This window comes from Myotis yumanensis, unplaced genomic scaffold, assembly GCF_028538775.1.
Source record: "Myotis yumanensis isolate MYYU_CA2020_CCGP unplaced genomic scaffold, mMyoYum1.0.hap1 SCAF_14, whole genome shotgun sequence".
In the NCBI taxonomy this organism is placed as follows: domain Eukaryota; kingdom Metazoa; phylum Chordata; class Mammalia; order Chiroptera; family Vespertilionidae; genus Myotis; species Myotis yumanensis.
The window spans coordinates 30,246,615-30,264,014 of NW_027223765.1; the positions used below are offsets into that span (position 1 = coordinate 30,246,615).

The window sequence follows — 17,400 nt, forward strand, 5'->3', positions numbered from 1 at the left end:
TATGCAGGTTCCGGTTGGACAACCTCAGCCCCCTAAATGCATTCCAGCTCCCCAGGTTCTGAACCAGTTGCTTTGCCTAACTGTTTTTAGAGGGATGTTAAAAAAAAAAAAAGGTGGCCAAGTGAGTTCATTGGTTTCAATTTCCTTTGCCTAAAGATGACATGTGTTGTGTTTACGCTGGTGGTCTCCAACGCTGGGGTGGCTGCGGCCACAGGCTTGTTGGGAGAGAAGGGGTGACTGCTGGAGAATGTCTGCTGGGCCCTGCAGCTCAGTCTTCCCTTCCCAAGGCTGGTATAAGCCTTACATCATACTTCCAAGTCTCTGTCTGCTCTGTGCTGGCTGCTGGAGACAGCAGTGAAGGCACACAATTCTTACCCGCTAAGAACTCGTAGCTGAGTGGAGATGAGCATGCCTATATCACAAGCAGCAGTAGGGTGGGATGACACAATGGGATGTGACAGAGCTCTGGCTGGGGCACATTTTTTGTACCTCATTGTACAAAATGAAATCCATCTTGTATGTTCTGATGGCCTGTTTTCGCCTATGTAAAGTGAGAGAAGACTGTGCTGAAATCCTATAGACCCAGTATGAGGGGCAGAACTCAGCTGTGAAGGTGCCTGGGGCAGGGGGGTGAATGTGGCTTAGGTGCTGATGTTTATGTTTGTTCTGTTTGCTGCTGCCAGTGAACAAAGGGCTATGACTTGGGTGTTGTGCTTGCAGAAACCAAACCTTGAACTTCTTTGTTAGTCTGAGTATACCCAGAGTCCTTCCAAGACCACTGGCATCACAAACACAGCCCTGTTGCACCTCAACATGAAGGTGTGGTTGGGCAATGCTGGTAGCCTGGCTGTCTAGGTGGAGCCCTCCTGGGGGCCACTGTGTGCAAGTCCACGTGGGTTCAGGCTTGATGGTGGTGCCCACCACGTGGATGGAAGCTGGGAGCGAGGATGGGAGGGGCTTTGCAGCTGTACAGGACGAGTCCTATCTTGTAACTCTCCTACTTCATAGTAGGGCCTGTGTTTGTTTCCGTTCACTCTCCCTGCACGTTGCATGAGTATTGGAATGTCCGTGCCTGGATGCAGCAGGTTCCGAGGAAGCTGGAGTTGGAGGGTCGCAGGGTGAACAGTGCCTCTGAAGTGACAGCATGAGGACCTGGAAAAGGGCGACTGTCGGGTCACGGTGGTCAGAACGCAGGGGCAGCTGTCCCCTCTCAGGATGCTGTTCTGTAGCCATTGGAATCCCTGCTGTTTGGTACTTTTCTCCCTCTTTGCCTCGCCCTTTTTCCCTTTCTCTTCTCTTTATCTCCCTCCTTTCTCCTGTCTTTCTCTCTCTCCTCTCAATCCCAACTCTGCACGGTATCCCATCTTCTCCAGGTACAGTCACCCAAAGGCAGCAGCACAAACATCGATTCCCACCTTTACTCATTACTACTGAGCTTTCTTCACATCCTTGATCATAAATATAATAACGCCCTTAAAATCTCTGTCTGCTAATTCCAACCTCTGTGTCTTGTCTCATGCAAATTGGACATGTATTCCTCTTCTTCATATATGTTGACTAATCTTTTTTATTGCAGCCTGTACATTATTGTGGAGGCACTGGTCTTTGTTATATTCTTACGGAGAGTGTTGATTTTTTGTTGTAGGTGGTAATGAACTTGATTGGACTCAAAGGGCAAACTCTGTTTCTGAGGCAGCAATGCAAATCTCCGAGTTCTCTCACCCCCCCGGCGGCTTTGAGCCTGGTCGGGAAGGCTGGGTCAGCACTCACTGGGGGGCTGACAGCTTATGTATAGAATTCAGGGCTCATTTTCTTGGGCTCTCTCCTTTCTAGAATTACCCTTTCACTTTCCAGCAGCTAAAGTGTCCCCAAGCTTTCTCCTTTGGTTGTTTAACCCAGAAAAACTGAGGGTTTTTATAAGAGCTTTAGTCCCTCACACGGTGCTTTCCGCTCAGTGGCTGCTTAAGCTGACTGGGAACTGTGTTCAAGTAAAAGCCATAAAAATGGGAGCCTGTTCCCCATCCCTTATTCCAAATATCAACTCCCATCCAGAATCTGCCTTTGTTCATTCTCCAGTGACTTTAGATAACTGTATTTTTAATTTTGTCCAGAGTTAATAGTTACTATCACTGGGAGGTTTGGTCCGATAGGAGTTTACTTGGCCATATCAAATGTAGAACTTACTTCTATTTTTCTATTTCATTATTTTTGGCCTTCTTTTTCAAGATTGCCTCGTGGTTACGAGATGACTACTGTGGCTCAAGCCATCGTGTTAACATTCCAGGCTGGAAGAAGGATTAAAGGGGAAGGGCAACACTTGCTTTCCGGTTGCACCAGTCACCCTTTGAAGAGTTTCCCCATAACTCTCTCCTAACAACTTCTACCTACATCCTATTGGTCAGAATTTAATTGCAAGATTAGGAATGAGATGTGATTATTAAGCTGGACACATTGCTATTCCCAACAGAATTAGAGCTAAGTTAGAGAAGAGAGAGAGAGAGAGAGAGAGACAGAGAGAGATAGAGAGAGAATGGCTTTCAGGAGCTAGAAACTATCCCATTTCATAGGGATATTATGAAGATTAAATACATTAATACATGTTAACTGCTCAGTACAACTCCTGGAACACAGGAAGCACTCCTTTAATGTTGGTTTTAGTATTGCTGTATGTTTCACAATACACAGAAGCCCGGAACATGATGAAGTCCCGAAGAGAGACACCTAGCCCAGCTAGGGATGGAGGGGTGACAGGGACGACTCTTCGGAGACAGTACCACCCCAGCCAAATCTGAAAGAGAAAACTGTTAACCAGGGAGGAGAGGAAAGGAGTCCCAGGCAGCAGGATCAGCACTGAGTGAAGGCATGGCCATGAGAAGCAGCCTGTCGTGTGTAGGATGCACTAACATTCCATATAAAGCACAGAGTGGTGAGTGAAGAGGCATGAGAGGTAAGCAGGACTCAGACATGGAAAGAAGCTGATTGATCTCCAGTGTCCAGAAAAGTTCCCAGCACACAGTGGGAGACAATTTCATATGTGGCCCGGTAGGAGTCGAAGTGGAGCATGCACATACACAGGCACGTAAACACACACAGACAGGCAGACAGACACATGCATACAGACACCCCCACCCCCTAAGATTTATGTAACCCTTAGGCCTCCCATGGGAGAGAAGCCTGGTAGGAAGGGAGCCTGTGGCCCAAGCACTGCAGACCTCCCCCCTCTGGGAGTTCAAGGCAGAGGAGCGGAGCTATGGGCCGGCTGGTCACTGTGGCCCCTGAGATCTGGACACCTCCCTCCCCCATAACTCTTCCCAAAGATAGGAGCTTTCCAAAGCACACTTGACAAGTTTGGTCAAACAGGAAGACGAGAGCTGATAGTGTGGGAAGGAGGCAAGGGCGGGGCTTGCTGCCTGGGCCTTTTCCAGCCTCTCTTCCTACCCTCAGGTGGGTCTGGCTCCCAGCGCCCAGATCCCCTTGGATGTGGGCCTGGGCGGAGTGTGAGCACCTTTGCAGCCGCTGTGCTTGGATCTGTGGGTTTCTCCTCTGCGTCTGCCCTTTTCCTGTGGACAGTGCATCCCCATAGTGTCAGCCAGGGACTTCCTTCCCCTCTTGTTCTCTTTCTGCTGGAAGCTTCTCCTGGCTCCTCATCTCTCTGTTTCTCCCGACCCCTCTCTGTGTGCTTGGCCTCTCTCAGCTCAGTGCAGCCCACACTTACTATGCATCTGTGCGGTGCCACGGCCCTCTCCTGGGCTTGGACGAGCCCTGCCTGGGAGGAGGCGGTGGTGGTTTTGGGGTGTGTGTGTGTGTGTGTGTGTGTGTGTGTGTAGGGTGAGTATTTGATATTAGATATTTGATAATAGAACATAGTACATCTACCTTGTCTTCCTTTTACTGAGGAGAAATATTCTCTGTCATGGCTAAATGGCACTTTTGCCCACTCTTTTATTAATAGGTATGTAGGTAGTTTCTGGGGCTTGGTATTCACACAATGCTGCAGCAGTATGCCCATATGTACGTCCTTTGCACACACCTGCACGTGGGTGAATGGCTCTAAGGGCCTGGCAGTGAAAGGGGGATACCAGGGGAGCCAATGGCAAGCGGCCCTTTGGAGCCATTGAACCAATTTACACTCATATGAGCTGTGACTATCGCAACCCATATCCCTGTGTTCTCATCAGTAGTTGACCTTATCATGCATTTAAAACATTGTCAGTAGCCCTAGCTGGTTTGGCTCAGTGGATAGAGCATCAGCTTGTAGACGGAAGGGTCCCAGGTTCGATTCTGGTCAAAGGTACATGCCCGGATTGCAGGCTGGATCCCCAGTAGCCGATCAATGTGATTCTCTCTTATCATTAATGTTTCTGTCTCTCCCTCTCCCTTCCTCTCTGAAATAAAAAAACAAACAAACAAAAAACAAAAAACAAAACAAAACAAAAAAAAACACGTCAGTAGAATTATGTCTTTATTTGCTTGTTCTCTGCATTTAGAGTCCCCTTGAGGAGACTCTGAGCTCCTCAAAGTCAGGAACTATCCATGTCTTGTTTAACTTTAAGACTTTTGAAAAAATTCCATTTCTTCCTCTGTTGAGTTGGAAAGTTTAGCTTTCATTTTAGTGGTTACTCCTAAAAACTTCAGCAGATACCTTTAATGCTTACAGATAATCACCTTTCCCTCATCTCCCATGTCTTACTATTATCATTGTCCACTAATTCAGTTTCAAATGATCTTTTGTCCCAATCTGAGCCATTATTTTCATTTAATAGAACTGATGCTTGTTTAGCTTTGTGTACATATTTACTATTTTCTTTGATCTCAATTCCATCTTGTTCAAGATCTTTCTGAAACCATTTTTCTTCTTTTGGTCCTTTAGTGAAAGTGTGTGGTAATAAACTCAGTTCTTTGTCTGAAAGGCTATTGTCCTCTTATTTCTAGTTTTATTGAGGTCTAATTGACAATTAAAATTGTATATATTTAAGATGCACAACTTGACAATTTGATATATGTATACATTGTGAGATGTTCACCATGATCAAACCAATTAACATATCCATCACCTTAATAGTTACTATTTGTGTGTGTGTTCTTTGCATGATGATAATTCTTAGCAAATTTCAAGTATAGAAGACAGTGTTGTTAACTTTGGCCACATTGTTGTACATTAAATTTTCAGAACTTATCTTGCATAACTGGAACTTTGTACCCCTTGACCAACATTCCCCCATTTCTCTCCTCCTCTCAGCCCCTGGGTAACCACAATTCTACTCTATGTTTCTCTGAGTTTGATTATTTTAGATTCCACATGTAAGTGAGATCATGCAGCATTTGTCTCTGCCTATGGCTTATCCCACTTAGCATAATGTCCTCTAGGTTTATCCACGTTGTTGCAAATGGCAGGATTTCCTTCCTTTTTAAGACTGAGTATTTCATTGTGTGTATATATCCCACATCTTTTTTATCCACTCATCCATCCACAGTATTGTCCTCTGACTCTTCCCCTGCCCCCAGAAAGTATTTTTCTGTTATGAGTCATTGCTTTTTGTAGCTTTCCCAAATAATTTTATAAATTTCAAAATGTTTATATGCCTGACTGGGATTCATGAAATAACAAAGTACAGTTCCCCCTGCAAGGAAACAAAAGCATCAGACATAATGCAAGGCTCTTTCAATTGTTTTACGTTTTCAGGAATAAGAGTGACTGTATATTCTTTTCTTTATTAGATGGTAATTTGGTGAAATTTTCATAGGTTTTTAATGATTTATGGTTTTTTGTGATGTTTTCTTAGGCAGCATTCCACCAAATTAGCTTTTCAAAAGTCATAGCACCATGTACAGCTTTAGCCTGACATCAGTTTTGTTTTAAAATTAGAATCAGGCTGAATGTGGCTTTCTTTCTAAAGCTAAAATTTATGTTTTAAGTAGAGCTGTAAAACACTTATGTACTGGGTTTTCATTGCCTTTAATTAAAGAGTGATTACACTCTTGTTGAAAAGTAAAATTATGTATTAAATGATGAAACTTTAAGTTGTAATAAAAGTGAAAAAAAAAGGGAAGGAAAAGAAACGTCTTCTCTGATGAAGGCTTTACAGGAATAGGATTACATTGTTTGCGGGTAGTTTTTATCGTGCGCTAACAGGTGGCTCTACTTCTTACAGTCAACGTAAAACGTATAAATACGTTTCCCGCATACAATGTGGGATTTGTATTTAATCAGAATGAATCTCTAGGACCCTTTTCTGATAATGAAAGCATGGTGTCTTCACCTAAAAGAAGCAAGTGGAATTGTTAAATATTTCATTTTTTGTCATCAACTAGGTATAGTGCATTAATTAATATGAAATACTTTAAAATATATTTTTTTTATTGATTTCAGAAAGGAAGGGAGAGGGAGAGAGAAATAGAAACATCAATGATGAGAGAGAATCATTGATTGGCTGCCTCCTGCACGCTCCCTACTGGGGATCCAGCCCACAACCTGGACATGTACCCTGACTGGGAATTCAACCATGACCTCCTGGTTCTTAGGTTGACCACTGAGCCTGTATAAAAAGATCACAGGCTGCTAGACAGGATGTTGAAATGACTGGTGTGTAATGTTTTTAAGGCCTTCATTTTTGTCAGCGTAAATTTCCTTTAATTATTTTCCATTTCCCGTAGGATTTCATTTTTAGGTTTAATGTACCAAGCCAGTATATAGTTTTACCATTCAGTAATTCTGGATTTCCAGTCATCTAAGATAAAAATGGAAATGTGAAATTTAGTTAAGAAAGTTAATTTTCCTCGTCTTTTATATCTAAGGCTTCATCCTCTTTACCATCTTCTTCTGCTTGCTGATTCTTTCTTAGTCGACAGGTGGATACCTTTCCTGTTCCAGGTACACACTTAGCTGACAGTGATCTCTGAAGAGGTGACTTTGAATTTGCTCTTGCAATATCTAGTCGAGATGAAAAACCTGGTAGATTTAGTTTCAGAAAACCTCAAAATCTTCTTCTTCAGCAATCTTTTGTAGATTGTGGTAGGCAGCTGTGTGGGCCTCTGAAGCGATGCTGTGAAATAACGTTTGAATAGTGATACATTCTGAAAATATAGTCTTTCTATGCTTTATTTTCTGCTTTTCAAAATTGTCAATCGTTTCCTCCAGAGGATGAGTTATTCGAGTAGCATCCATTGTCACTCTCTGTAAGTTCATTTCTGCCTGTGAAATAACACGTCAGTCAGATGGGTTTCGCCGAGTTAATTGTTTAGCTTCTCAATTCCTTGCTGTTAATGTTGCTTTTACGTCAGCTCTTTTCGTTTTTATAATGGTTCCAAAAGCTTTCAATGGTTCAGCTACTTTAGCTTTAAGTATTTCAACCTCTGCCTGTTGGTAATCCTGAAGCTTGGCAAACTCACCAGCACAGTTTTTCAGGCCTTGCTTTAAATGTGGGGGGTCTCTCAGGGGTGGGGGACCTTTTTTCTGCCAAGGGCCATTTGGATGTTTATAACATCAACATCATTCTCGGGCCATACAAAATTATCAACTTAAAAACTAGCCTGCTATATTTGGTCAAACATTTAATTAACTCACCCCTAATGCCTTGGCAGGGCCAGACCAAATGATTTCACGGGCCTTACATGGCCCTCGGGCCGGACGTCCCCACCCCTGGCAGGCATGCAGAGGTTCACCAGCAGGTCTGCGCTGTCTCACAGTCCGGCAGTTCCCTGCACATACGCAGCAAAGCTTTGGCACAGCTCTTCTAGATGCTTCTCCGCGTTGGTGACAGCATCTTGCAGTTGTTTGGCTTGAGCATCTGGTTTTCCAAGCTGTGCCTCAGCACCTTGCCCTGAGCACTGCCAGGACCCTGGACTGGGGCCAGGCTCGGGGCACTTGGGTGTGCGGGGGCGCCAGCAGCCCGAGAACTGTCCTCTTATATCTGAGTGAGAGTTTTGCTGAATTTAGAATTTAGGTAGTTATTTTCCCTCACCATGCTGGAGATGTTAGCCCACTGCCTCTGGCTGCTCTTGTGGTTATTGGTCTGCTTGTTCTTTTATAAGCAATCTGTCTTTCCCCTGGGGCATTCTTAAAGGTTTTTCTGCAGTTTCACTATGATGTGTCTACATGTGATTTCATTTTTACTTATCCTGCTGGGATTTCTTGTGATTCCTGAATCTGATGATTCATGTCCTTTGTCAATTTTGAAAAATTCTTACTCATTATTTCTCAAAGATTGCTTGTCCCTAAATCTCATATTCAGGATTTCCAATTAGACATAATTTAGATCTTCTCATTCTATCATCCATGTCTCTAATGTTTTTATCTCTTTATCTCTGTGTTGCCCTATAAGTAATTTCTTTAGATCCGTCTTGCAGTGCATGAATTCTCTATTTAACCATTTAACCAATTCCACTAGGCTTTCAATTTCAATGATTTGAATTTGTTTCAAGGAGTTTTATCTATCTATCTATCTATCTATCTATCCATTTATCTATCTATCCATCCAATCGGCCTGGTCATTTTTAGTAGTCTGTTTCTTGCTTGAATTTTCAGCTCTCTATTTTACTTTGTTCAACATTTTAAACTTACTTATTTAATATACTGTATCTAATTATTCCAGTGTCTAAAGTCCTTTAGGTATAATTCTACTATTGGTTGTTTCTGAGGATTCCCACTGCGGTTCCTCTTGTGTCTTACACCTCTTTGCAAGCTCGATTTGACTCCCCGAGATCTCTAGGGACCTCCAGGCCTGGATTGATGGTGTGCTCCTCCAGAGACAATTAGCTTTGGCCTCTGCCAGGTGTCGCAGGGCATTGCTGGCCTGAGACAGCTTTAACTTCTTGGGGTTTTCTGGACTGAGAAGATAATATAAATTTGAACTCATATTTTCAGAGTGCAGGGCTATGGTTATGAGTTCAGTAGAATCTCCATTCTCTTATTTTCCTTTTCCCCACTTCTACACGAGCCTAAGATTAAATTACGGATCTAAAATGGTTGAGTTATCTTTTCTTCCTTTGATGGTGGGCAGATTTTTTTTTCTGGCCCATCTTTTCACTGTAGCCCTCTTCCATAACTTCTGTGTTTGGGAGACGAGTGGGATAGGGGATCCAATAACACATATGCCATGGCCTTGTCTCCCCCGTTGCCAATAAACCCTGAGACTCCAGTGTCCTGGTGTCAGCAAATGCCCTGGAGCTGCCCTGGGGCAGCACTGACCCTCCAGGCTGGAGGCCCATCTCCTCTTCACCTTTGGAGAGTCCTTGTTTTACTTACTGCAAGTTCAGCTCTGCATTTAAAAAGATTGTCTGAGCCTGGTCAGCATGGCTCAGTGGTTGAGCATCGACCTATGAACCAGGAGGTCGCGATTCGAGTCCCAGTCAGGGTACCTGCCCAGATTGCGGGCTCAATCCCCAGTAGGGGGTGTGCAGGAGGCAGCCGATCAATGATTCTTGCTCATCACTAATCTTTCTCTCTCTCTCTCCCTCTCCCTTCCTCTCTGAAACAAATTTAAAAAATATATAAAAAGATTGTTTGGTGTATTTCACCCAGTACGTTTTTTTAAAACCAGAAGTTTGTTTGTTTTAGAATATCAAATCCACACCATTACCAGGAGTAGAAATCCTTATCAGGATTTTGAAGTATGAGTAGGAGTTCAATACTAGCTATGCCACAGTCTAGCACTCAATCACTGCGCCTGTGATTGTTTTATATTGTGGACATGTTGCTCAGCCTGTTTTAGCTCTTGGCAAATTCCTTGGACTTGGCACCTGGTTCTAAGCCAAGCTTGGCTTCCTGCAAAAGAGCATACGCATGGCTCAGCCCATGCTGATCCCATCCCAGGCTTCTCTGCCTGCATTTCCACCTTTGGCACTATTGCCATCACTCTTCCAGGTGATGCTAAGTACATGGCCCATCAGCACAGGAACGTGTCCTTAGAGCCTGCCCGGCTGACAAGCTCCTGCCCTGACTCTCCCTTCTCTGTCTTTCTGGAGACATGCACCTTAGCCTCAGGACCCTGCATCCCTGCTGGAAGGCCTGCCCTGCCTCCTTCTCACACTGGGAGCCAGGCTAGTATCTTCTGATGTCAAGGAGCACTTGGGATATCATGCTTAGAGATTTGTTCTCGGGGGTTGTCCCTTCTAGAAAAGAGAACTGTTTATTTAATATTGACTATTAAGATGTTAGTGTGAATGAACTTACCTGACACTATAATAATGGTAATAGCTAGTGTTCATTGAGATCCTTCAGTGCACTAAGCGATTTTTATTGAGGCTCCACACTGAGAGCAGGGATGGGGAAAGATCACTCTGTAGATATGGCCTGGAGTCTGTGGTTGGCCAACGGGGTATGGAGATGGGTTCCAAGGTGTGCTAGGGTTCATGAGAGCCCTGAGGGCTTGGAAAGGGAAGACATCACTGGCAAGGCAGGGAGACAGATAGACATTCATAATTTATTCAGTCAACAAACACTCCTGAGCACCTACTGACTATCAGGCACTGTGCTGGGTGCTGGGGGTGCAGATAAGAATGAGGACTGGCGCCGAAACTGGTTTGGCTCAGTGGATAGAGCGTCGGTCTGCGGATTGAAAGGTCCCGGGTTCGATTCCGGTCAAGGGCATGTACCTTGGTTGCAGGCACATCCCCAGTGGGAGGTGTGCAGGAGGCAGCTGATCAATGTTTCTCTCTCATAGATGTTTCTAACTCTCTATCTCTCTCCCTTCCTCTCTGTAAAAAATCAATAAAATATATTTAAAAAAAAAAAAAAAAGAATGAGGACTGGCCTCAGGGAGCTTAGAAGAGCCTGGCACAAGGCAGATCCCTGCACATCATCCAAGAACATCTACCCTAGTCCCTCACTGTACAGATGAACGAAATGAGGCCCAGAGAGGGGCGGGAACTGGCTCAGGGTTGCACAGCAAGTACTTTAATCACAGAGATAGTGAGGATGGCCATGAGGAAACAGAGTCTGAAGTGAGGGAGGCCTTGCATCTCTCCACTTCCCTGGAAGTCAGTGTGGAGGCCTGGGGCCTCCCCAAGAGGCGGCTGGGATGGGGGATCCATCCACTTCCCCTCAGTCCCCAGGCAGGGAGGGCCGCTGGCTGAGTGAGCCCTTCCTCTCCCCCCATCAAAAACCCATGGGACAGAGCCTTCTTTATCAGAGTCCAGCTGTGGCTGCCTCAGGCTTGCTGGGAGGTGCTGGGGCTGGGAGTGAGGCTCAGGACAGGCTGACACAGGAGAGGAGATAATTTCAATCTGCAGCCTCCAGATTGAGGGAGAAATGTAAACACAGGCTGCAGAGCCAGCAGCATGGGGGTGGGACGGGTGGGCAATGGGCACCCTGCTGGCTAGCCTTCCTCACAGAGCCCACTGTGAGGAGAGCTGGGGTGATTTTCCATGACATGGTCTTTCAGGGGCATGGGAGGGAGTGGCTGCTTTGGCTGCGGAGGTCTCTACAGGCCAAGCGCGCCCTCAGTGAGACTAAGTGGGGAGAGTCCTGGCTGGACACCAGACAGAGCGCCCTCCAATCCGAGCTCCGTCTCACAGCTAGCTGTGGGACATCCTCAGTTTCCCCATCTGTAAAATGGGGACCATATTAGAACCAATTTCCTAGGGGTGCCTGATCTTTATTCGTTCTAATAAAAATATCTGTTGGGTACCTAAGTTCCAGACACCACTGAGGAACAGAACACAGAGCAGAGACTGTAGGCCTCCTCTCCTCTGTGCTGAGGGTGTGGCCAAAATGCTTGCCAGCGGCCCTGGCACAGAGAAAACGGCCAGAAGATGGAACTATTGGTTGTGATGGTTGTTAACATTAGTTAGTTAATTTGAGCCAGTGCAGCCTGGTTCATCTCCCACCTTCCTCACCCCTTCATAGGCTACTCATGCTCAGCCTTCAGTACTTAGATGCTCCCTCCTACAAGAAGCCTGCCGTGATTTCCCGAGGCTGCATTATCCTCCCTCCCCGCCTCACTGACCTCTCCCCCCTTCCCATGCTTCCTTATGGCACTTTCAGGTAATGTGTCTCTGGGGACACCAATGACATGCTGAGAGGCAGTGTCTTCTACCCATTCTTCAAGCTTTGGATTTTGTTTGTATCTTTCTCCCCCTGCCCCCAGTTATGGTAAAAAACATACTTGTTACTATCAGCTCCCCCCTCCATGCTGCTAACTGGACATGTGCTCCTGAAGGCAGGGCTGGACCTTGTCCCATCTCTGGTTCCCCAGAACCTGGCATATTGTAGATGGCTACTCATGTTTGTTGAATGAATGAATGACTGTGAGTCCTTACCATGCCCCTGCCTTTCAGGCACTGTGGTTGCCCCTTAGAGCCAGAGAAGGGAACTTCTTAGCCCATGACTGAGACTTCCTTACAGGGAAGTCACAGGTCAGCGGTGCAGATTTCTGTAGATGGGGGGGTGTGACAATGACCGCTGACATTTATTGAGTGCTCACCATAGCTGGATACTGTGAGGAGCTCTTTACTAGTAGGTAGATCTGGTCTTCATCCTATTTTATGAGATAAGATATAGTATTTTTCCCATTATGCAGCTGAGGAAATGGAGGCCCAGAGTGGTGAAATATCTTGCCCAAGATCACCAGGCTCGTCAATGTGAGTGGAGTCAGGATTCGAACCCAAGTGGAGCACCTCCAGGGGCACTGCTCTCGGCCCTTCACTGCACAGTCTCCTAGGGGTGTGGGGTGTGGCTGGATGGGCAGGTGGGTACACCCATGTGTGGTCTGGGGCAAGTGCACCCTGGGCAGCTCCTGCCATCCTGGGTGTGCCCTGGCTCCCAGCAGGCTTGTTGCTGAGGGTGGCAGAAAGGAGGAGATGTAGCTTTAGGCTCAAGTGACAGAAACAGGCTCAAGTGGGCTGGACGACGGGCTGTCATAGTAATGGGTGTGGGTGAGAACCATCGGCCTGCCTCATGGGGACCTCGTGAGGTGGGCTGGGAGCCCCCAAGCCTGGAGGGGTGGGGACTGCTTTGGGTCTGAGAGGTCACAGCTTGGCACGGCATGTTTGTTTACAGGCTAATTCGAACACTTTTCAGCTAATGTACCTCTGGGGACCCCAGTGGCATGCTGAGAGGCACAGTGTCTTCCACCAGTTCTTCTAGCCTTTGATTTTGTTTGTTTCTTTTTTCCCAGCTATAGTCAAAGTGATTCTCAGGAAATGATGAGTGCCTTTAGGTCAGAGTAGGAGCCCATGTGTCTTTGTGGATGCCGTGTGTGGGTGCACAACCCTGCCACACTTGGCTCCTCCACGTGTGCATGGCTGTATATGCTCCTGGCAGGGGCTCTGCCTTCATTACTCAGAAAGAAAGATGTTTCCTTGATGCAGATTGTCACTTTTTCATCCAGCCAACATCCTCCAAGAACCTAGTCTGTGCCAAGCCATGTGCTGGGCCTCAGGGATGAAATGGAAAATGAGCCCCGATCCTGCCCTCGGGAGCTGACAGTTTAGTGGGAGAGTCAGGTCAGGAAACAGGTGAGGACAGCTCAGGATTGGGGGAGGAGGTGGGGGGCTCAGCTGGAGGGATACACAGAGGACACACCATGGAGCAACTCCTCATGCAGCCTGGAGACAGGGAGCCTACGGAAAGCTTCCTGGAGGAGGTGGCCACTGGGATTCATTTGAAGGATTCATAGAAGATAATTAGGGAAACAAAGTGGGGAAATGCTTTAGTAGATTGTAGATAATGTAAGTATCTGGTAGGGAGAGAGGGCCTGGGGCAGTGGTCGGCAAACTGCGGCTTGGCAAACCGCGGCTCTCAAGCCACATGTGGCTCTTCTGCCCCTTCAGTGTGGCTCTTCCACAAAATACCGACTTCTGCGCATGGGCCACGAAGTTTCAATCGTGCTGTACATGTGTGCCCCCACATGGTATTTTGTGGAAGAGCCACACTGAAGGGGCCAAAGAGCCGCATGTGGCTCGCGAGCCGTGGTTTGCCGACCACGGGTCTGGAGGGTTCAGGAAATACTAAGTAGTTTGGTTTGTATAGAGAGTCATATGTGTTTGTGTGTGTGCATGTGTATATTTATATGTGTGTGTTTGTGCATGTCCATGTGTGTGTGTGTGTATGCATTTGTATGGAAGGTAATGTCTGAAGAGTTATATTGGAAATTTCTGTTTATGTATTTTCTGTGAAAACTCTTCTGAAGTGTAATGCATGAAGAACATTTGATCATTCACATTTTAGTGTGAACAAGTTTATATCTTTCTCCGAGAAGCGTGGACCCTTGAATGAGAATGGGTGCTGAAAGGCAGGGCAGGCCACCCTGCTGACAGCCCTGCTCTGTCACATTCCATGTCACTCTCAAAACCCCCCTGGAACCTGATATTTTCAGCCTGTATCCCTCTGAGGTGTAATAATCTAGTGCCCACCTCACACTGCAGGAAGCTGAGAAGCCTGCTATCTGTCCTACGCTCACCTCTGGCTGACCTTCTGTGGGGAGGGACCCTTCTCACGCAGAGATGTGGCCGGGCAGGCACAAGGGTTGAGGACTGGCTCTGAGGGATGAGGCTGGACAGGCTGCCCCCAGACCACATGAGCCCAGCCCCTGCTCCAAACCTTGCCTGCTCCCAGCTCTGGTACACTTTCTTTAACAGATTAAAACGGTAGATTGCCCCATTTAGCTGTGGCTCCAATAGCCCACACCATGTGGGCTCCATGGTGGGCAAGTGGTGAGTAGGAGGAAAAGTACACTTTTTTGGGGGAGAGAGGAAGGTACAAGGATGAGCCATATCTCAGAGGCATGTGTCCTGCCCGCAGAGGGCCTCAGGTGGACATTCAGTGCACTGGCCAGCTGAGCAATAAAGCCCCAGTCTCTCCGCCCACTGGCCACTCCATTGACTAACTGGCCGGCTGCCTGGTAGATGTAGCTCTGGACAACACTGGTGGCCCCACTGCAGGCACATCTCTGGGATGAAGACTTGGAGGAAGCCGACATACAGCCTCACCAAAATGGGGCTGCCTCTGCCAGGACCTGATGGTTGGAGCTCCTGGGATGGTGAACTCCACTCTCAGAGCAGAGGGGACCTTCGGAGGGGACCGGGGCTCAAGGCCAGGCCCCGAGCCCCTGAGGGCAGGGCTCTGAGGGTAAGGACTGTAGACAGTATGTTCCAGGCCAGGCAGATGGCATCTTGCTGGGGACACAGTGGAGGATTCACTGTCAGGTGGGACTGTTGCAGCAGATCTACACTAATAAAAGAGAAACATGGTAATTAGCGTACGACCGCTACCCTTCCCATTGGCTAATCAGCATATCCTTATGCAAATTAACTGTCAGCCAAGTTGGTGGCTGGCAGCCAGGCAGCTGGAAGTGAACATGAGGCTTGCTTGCTCCAGTGACTGCAGATTCCAACGTTCCCCGCCTGCCTTGCCAGCCTCTGAGCTGGCAGTTTGAAACATTCTAACAAATATAGAAGCTAAACAAAACCCCAGAAACCAGCTTTCAGCTGGCCGGGGTCTCAGAGCTGGAGTTATACATTGTTTCGATTATAGAACGAAAACAAACCAGACACCTGTTTTCAGCAGCTGAAGCCTCAGAGCTAGAGCCAGAGTTAAAGCTGGCCCAGAATAAAATTAAAAAAAGAGAAAAAAAAAGGAGCGGTTGGGAGCTTCAGTCAACAACCACCAGCCTGAAAGCAGCCCTCAGCCCCTCACCCAGACTGGCCAGGCACCCCAGTGGGGACCCCCACCCTGAAGGGTGTGTGACCAGCTGCAAACAGCCATCATCCCCTCATCCCGGCTGGCCAGGCACCCCAGTGGGGACCCCCACCCTGATCCAGGACACCCTTCAGGGCAAACCAGCTGGCCCCCAGGCCTCTATCCTATATAGTAAAAGGGTAATATGCCTCCCAGCACCGGGATCAGCGGGGCCGCGAGGCCTCCTGGCACCGGATCAGCGTGACAGGGGGCAGCGCCCAAACCCCCTGATCGCCCTGCGGCTCTGTGTGTGACAGGGTGCGGCGCCCCAACCCCCCCTCCCCCCCCCACACACACACATAGGCCCTGCTCTGTGTGTGACAGGGTAGAGCCATAACCTCTCCATCGGCCCTGCCCTGAGTGTGACAGTGGCGGCGCCCCAACCCCCTGATCGGCCCTGCTCTGTGGGTGATAGAGGGTGGCACCCTAACCCCCTGATCAACCCTGCTCTGTGTGTGACAGGGTACAGAGCCCCAACCCCCCTGATGGGCCCTGCTCTGTGAGTGACAGGGGGCAGCGCCCCAACTCCCTGATCAGCCCTGCTCTGTGCATGACAGGGGGTGGCACCGCAACCTCCCCATCGACCCTGCCTTGAGTGTGACAGGGGGTGGTGCCCCAACCCCCCAATCGGCCCCACCCTGAGCGTGACTGAGGCTGGCATCGCAACCTCCCAATCCGCCCTGCTCTGTGCATGACAGGGGGCGGCGCCCCAACTCCCCAATTAGCCCTGCTCTGAGCCCGACCAGGGGCTGCACCTAGGGATTGGGCCTGCCCTCTGCCACCCAGGAGCAGGCCTAAGCCAGCAGGTCGTTATCTCCTGAGGGGTCCCAGACTGCGAGAGGGCACAGGCCGGGCTGAGGGACCCCCCCCCCCCCCCGCCCCCCCGCCCCGAGTGCACAAATTTTTGTGCACCGGGCCTCTAGTACATTAATAAACTGCTTTGGCCCTACACTTTATAAGGTACCTATGTGTTCATTGTCCCTTTTGATCCTAGAACAAGCCTCAGTCAAATTAACTCATTACAAAAGGGAACTTGTCCAGGGACACAGCTGGGAATTGGTGAAGTCAGGCTTGGAATCTAGGCCTAACCTAAGCGCATTTCACCCCATACATCGTGAATCTTTGCTTCTAAGGCCTCTGCAGGTGCTGGGGGTCAAAGCCTGGCTAGGCCACTTTCATGCAGAACCTGGGCAAGTTACTTATTTGTGTCTCAGTTTCCTCGCCTATCAGTGTTAGTGACAACACGTACCTATAGGATCCCAGTGAGGCTCCAACAAGGTCACACAGGGAGACCCCGAGTGAGACCATGTGACTGTAACTATTGCCCGAGTGGTGGCTGCCCAGGCTGTCAGAAGAATTGCTGAGATCAGCCTGGATGTGGAAGAGCATGTTGGGGGTAGGTGTGGTCTGGGCACTTAGGGCTTTAGAGGGGGAAGGAGGTGCAATGAACCTGGGCTCTTGGGCCTCCCAGGGGTCCCCTCTTTAAATCCTAAGAGATAACTCAGACACTGGACTTGATCAGCCACTTTTCCAGGGGCACTCAGCTGGCAGGAACAGTGAAGGGGCATTGAAAACACTGAGTAGTTGGCGCATGGCTGGAAGTTGGGTGCGGCTGTTCAGGGGCCTGCAGACTACCTGGCCTTGAGAGGTCCGGAGTCATCAGAGGAGGTCATTCTGAAGAGGTGGACTTACATTTCTGTAGAGGGACGCAGGGCCTCAGACCT

General features: G+C 48.0%; 1 pseudogene; it reads right to left on the reverse strand.

The window, feature by feature from the left end:
• Window positions 1–6,767: 6,767 nt before the first annotated feature.
• On the reverse strand, window positions 6,768–17,065 carry LOC138992628 (CBY1-interacting BAR domain-containing protein 1 pseudogene; annotated as a pseudogene).
• Between the last annotated feature and the right edge of the window lie 335 nt (window positions 17,066–17,400).